The following is a 5,427-nucleotide window of genomic DNA, read 5'->3' on the forward strand; positions in this document are numbered from 1 at the left end:
GGGGTGAGCTCCTGTTGCTCGGTCCCTGCTCCTGCCCACCTAGCAGTTTGAAAACAAGTCAGAGTGCAAGTAGATAAATAGGTACCGCTCCGGCGGGAAGGTAAATGACGTTTCCGTGCGCTGCTCTGGTTTGCCAGAAGCAGCTTAGTCATGCTGGCCACATGACCCGGAAGCTGTACGCCGGCTCCCTTGGCCAATAAAGCGAGATGAGCGCCACAACCCCAGAGTCGTTCAAGACTGGACCTAATGGTCAGGGGTCCCTTCACCTTTACCTATGGGCGTGACACCAAAGTAAGTGTTCAGAAGACTCTGGGCACTTAAAATTTTGTAGGTGCCTTCTGTGCTTAAAAAAAAGAAGAAGACCAGAATTGGGCAAGCTCGAAGGGATGACACCAAGAACCGTGAATGCCATTTACTGAAGGCCACCCAGAGAACTTTTTGTTAAGGGGCAGCCTACAAATGCTGTTAGTGAGTAAATGAATGAATGAATCGAATAAATTGAAAAAAAATCTTTATTATTTTAAGCTTATATTCCATCTTTCTTCTTTAAAACTTCCATAAACATAGGAAAGTTTAAGCTAATGTCAGTCAGCAGGAAGAATTGCAGCCTAACAGAACAAAAGGTCTTCTTGACTGAGGCTGTTGCCAGGCTTCCTTCAGGAGGGACTTTGCCAAGCATGGAAAAGGTCCTGCTCCAAGAAGTCTTCAGCTGAATTTCTGTAGCAGCAGCAGCTGGAGGAGGAGGAGGAGGGGAAAGCCTCCCTTTGAGAGCTGCTTTGGACAGTTCAGGTTCTTGCAGGGAAGAAATGGGGGGGGGGGGGAGCCAGGAAGGGCCAAGGAAGCAAGAAGGCATCAATAGCCCAGCGATGGCAGCGGCATTGAGTATATATGACAGTCATAAATACAGCTTGCTTGCCAGTTGCTATTGATGGTTTCATACATAATCTGGTGTTATCTAATTTTATGAATGAATTCAGAAAGGCCACAGTGCAAACAGTGGAGAAGGGACCCTCAAAGACTCTGCCGTTATTCTGCTCCTTCCATGACCATGTCTGTGTCCACACTTCAGTTTTAAAGCAGTGTTGACCATGGTCTAATGATTGTGGTTTCCAGCCCAAGCAATTCTGGGAAATGTCACTGAATAAAGAGTGAGGCATTTCTTAGTAGGCCACAAACTACAATTCCCAGATTTCGGGGAGGAAATCAGGAAACATATAGCATTAACTAGCCTATATACGTAATCTGATGGACCCTTCTATATTTGAAGGGTTGTCGGAGGAGATACATCTCCTTAAACCTATTCCAGTTAAAGATTATTATTATTATTTATTACATTTAGATACTACCCTTCCTCAGAAGACTCTAAAAGAACCTTTAGAAAAGAAAGGAGCAGAGGCCTTGTAGTTGCCCATCCCCAATTACCACCAAATCACAGCCTGCCCCACAATGGTGAGATGCATTATATTTCTAGTTAAACTATAACAGTTATATCTTAATTTACATGTATACATATTCCTTATGCAAATTGGTATCCTCTTCTTTGATGTTGCATTTCTGACAGTGCATAAGTGGCCACAGCTACACTGTTTTCAGTGCTGTTTAAATACTTATAGATGTTTGCTTGTGAGTGGCAAAAAAGCAGAAGGAAGCAGAGATACTGGAAAGGAGGATAGCGGCTCTTTGTCTTCCTTCCTGTTCAGCGGAGGTTCTTCCTTTGGTTCTCCAAAATTATGGTTTAATTTCTCTCAGCTGTGACATTAATTTTTTCACCCATGACATCCTGGGATTAGCACAGACACGCCTACCGATCTTTGTAACAAACCTGTAGAGAAAAGACAAAATAACTTGGTTTAGAAGTGACCTCTTGGCGTATGCCTCCTGTAATTGTATTTCCCTTCCTCTTGTGTAGAAGATCTACTAGCTGTTGGAAGTGCAGGAATCCACAGGGCCAGCCCTAGATGTGATTTCACTTCCTGAAGTGCGCAAAATGTCACCTGTTCCCCACTGACTGGCCGCTGTTTAATCCATGTATTTTTTGTCATTTTTATATAATAACAAAATGACATATATAAACAACAGAACAAAGCAACATCAATTCACATAACAGAACAAACTGTGTTTTTTCATTACAGTTGAATCCTATTTGAACACAAATGGGATAGTATCTTCCACGACACCTGAAGCAGCGGGCCAGATCAGGGGGCACAGTGACAGGACAGGGCAGGTGGAAACACAGTGGGATAGCTGGAGGACACAATTAAAGCAGGCCAGCGTGATACTAACAGCAGCAGAATCTAAAAGAGCAGTACTGAAAAAGAAACTGAAGCAAATGATTTAAAAGCCTGGGAAATCTTTTTAAAAGAAACACCCCTAAAGGTATTTGCCAGCATTGAAATGACACAAAAACAGGCACTTTCCTGGGGGAAGCCACCAACCCCACCACTGAGAAGGCTCTTTCTCCACAGCCAGAGATTTCCACACATGGTCACATCCGCTATCCAGGCAATCAAGAAGCATGGTCCCTGTTCAATGGCAGGTTCATTCCAGATGCAAAGAAGATGCAAAATGGGGCTGGAGAGGGCCTTGGTCTAGGAAATGTCCTGAGGGCTGGAGAAAGAGGCCTGGAGGGTTGCACTTGAAGCTTGGGTTAAGGTTCCTCATCCTTGCAATAGTTGACAGAGGGGCACATATGGAGGCAGGTGGCCCCACTTTTATCTGTTGCAGGGGCAGCAATGCTTATCCTCCTTTTCTCTGTGTTTTGGCTGTTCTTCCTCTCCAACTCTTACCTTCTCCCCTGCCCCCAAACCCTTGTTGATCTCTCTCTCTGTCTCTCTCTCTCTGTGAAATTGACAGATTTGTCCATCCCTTCCCTGGGGCCAACTCTTCCCATCAAGTCCTAGAAAAGCAGCTCAGAGGAACCTCTGGAACTCTCAGAGGCTTCTTTTTACTTGTTATTTCCCCCAAAACCTCCACTTGCCTGATCTCATCACAAATGGTTCAACAAATGCTCCGACTGCAGCTCAACACAAATTTGAGAAACTTCATGAAATGCCATTTAATGGAATGAGAAATGATTTTTCTGACACCCTCACCCCAGTCAAGGCCACCTAGGTGTCCTTATTTGAATGTTAGGAGAACACATAATTGGGGAGTGGCGTTCTGTACTCACACAACAGCATCCAAGCGGCAATCACTGGGAGTCCTGTAGTAATTCTGCACTCTGTTGCGGGGAATTTGTCCTCCCATCCTATATCCCTCACAACAGTCTGACGGAATCCGAGGACGCAGTGCTGAAGGTGGTGGGGGAAGAGGAGAGAAGAGAGGGACATTATTTTGACCATTATTATAACACAACACTCATATTTACTGTCATTGAGGCATGTAGCCTGATCTCATGCATGTCTACTCAGCAATTCTCCTTTGCATATTCAGAGGTGCTTTCCTCCTAAGGACAGAGGATAGCTGTCTGGTAGCAGAGTCACTTTGATACTGGAATGTTAGCCAGGAAGTGCAAGATGAAACAGGTGTGCTGTGAGCTACCAAAGCAAACCTCCTAAAGGCATTTTCTATACACACAGCACGTTGGAGAGGAAGCCGTTAGGAGGAATGCTGATTCAGTTACACTTGGGGTTGCTCGCTTTGAAGTCCCTGTCGCTGTGCTAAAATTTAACAGATGCTTCATGGACACTTGACGGCAGTTGACCATGTTCACCTCCATGCTGTGAAAAGCTCCATCTTTCCATTGAGTGCTGTTAGCAATGCACTGATCCCTCCTGCCTCTAATCAGTTGGCAAACACCACCTGTGTGTTTGACCCTAGCTGGGGCATGGTCTACTCTCTTGCTCACTGCAGCTCTATGAGACAGAGGTCCCTTCTCCTTCTCTAGCACTCATGCACACCAATGTATGAGCACTAAGCCACCATTCAACACCAGCTTGCCAAGAATCTGATAGCTGAGATTCTTTAACTGGAGATGCCAGGACCTCAGCCTGCGATCTGCTGGGTTTCCCCAGTGCAAAAGACTCTGGGGCTTTATAGTTCTTAAATATTATAGCAAGCACACACATACACATAATAAGAGGAAAGTGCCACATGCTCACCTTCTGTGTATTGATAAGAGAGAGTCAGGATGAGGGCGATCAGGAATGCGGTCTTCAGATTGCCCATGGTTGGCTTCTTCTCAAGGTCTGGAGCTTTCTTCTGTCCTGCTGTCTTTCTAGAAGCTGGAGAGCGTGTCCTTGGGGACGAAGCTGTGTGAATATATACACTTCCACCCCCAGTGTGGATTTCCCTAGGATTCTACCCGTGTATTTCCACCCACATATCTTTCCAGAGAAACTCGTAAAATGTCAAGCATAATTCCACGAGAGGTGGGTCTCACTTCTCCTTTCGAGAGAAAAGGCGCCCACAGCTCAAATCCAAGCATTTGCGACGCGCGGCTAAAGCTTCAGTTTGCAGAAGTGAAACCAGACCGGCACATCTTTACTTCAGAAGAGGGGGATCTGGAATTTTGTTTGCTACTCAGTGCGGTGGACCAGGTCAGAGAAGGCAGGTTGGGGGAACTGCAGGGGAAAGGCCATAGCTCAGCCACAGAGCATCTGCTTTTCACACAGAGAGTCCCATGTTCAATCCCCAGATAGGACTGCTATCTGAAATCCTGGAGAGCCACTGCCAGTCCATGCAGGCAGTACTGAGCTAGATAGACTAATGGTCTAACTCTGTACAGGGCAGCTTCCTATGATTCCCGTTGCTAAACAAGAGGATGTCATCATATGTAGCAGGCTAAGCAGATATACCATACCTTTTAATAACATTTCATAGATGAAAATAGGGACATGCTTCATAATGCCCCTGTATTCATAACAACCATCGCTGCTGGAACTCCCGGATTATTATGAATTGCTAGATAAGGCTGAATAATCTACACTATCCTACACTGCAGTAGCACTGCATACATTTAAAAGCAATGGGTGAGTCCCCCCCTTCTGGTTAAAGAACAAAACAACAGTCCACCAGTATTGCTACCATATAGCAGTTCTGGTTGTCCAATGATTGGCTTTCAGCTAATTGATGGATTTGCTCATGTTTACATATTTCAGGCATAATAGAGGTTTTTGGAGTGCATTTTAAGGAACCTAAGAGGTACTGTATGCTTTTCTTTTTGAAGCTGGGTGCAAAAGCACCATGACTTAAGTGGTGAAAGACAGTAGACAAGGCTGGATCAGACCAAAGGCCCGTCTAGCCCAGAATCCAGTTCTCAGAGTGGCCAACCAGATGCCTATTGGAAGCCCACAAGCAAGACATGAACACACAAATGATGCAATGAAATATTTGTGAATGGGGCACAGATATTTAACTGACTGAATTTTGCAGCAGTAATGATGGAAGCAGCAAATGGCCCCTACTTCGATGCTTATTTCAAGAGAA

General features: G+C 45.1%; 1 long non-coding RNA gene across 1 annotated transcript; it reads right to left on the bottom strand.

The window, feature by feature from the left end:
• Nucleotides 1–494: 494 nt before the first annotated feature.
• Nucleotides 495–4,241, bottom strand: LOC310851285. Its single transcript, XR_014567687.1, has 3 exons — nt 4,101–4,241; nt 3,170–3,290; nt 495–1,822 (listed from the first exon to the last, which is right to left on the bottom strand). It is a non-coding gene; the product is annotated as an uncharacterized lncRNA (long non-coding RNA).
• Nucleotides 4,242–5,427: the final 1,186 nt, after the last annotated feature.

This window comes from Podarcis gaigeae, assembly GCF_964106915.1.
Source record: "Podarcis gaigeae genome assembly, chromosome: 8".
Classification (NCBI taxonomy): Eukaryota; Metazoa; Chordata; class Lepidosauria; order Squamata; family Lacertidae; genus Podarcis; species Podarcis gaigeae.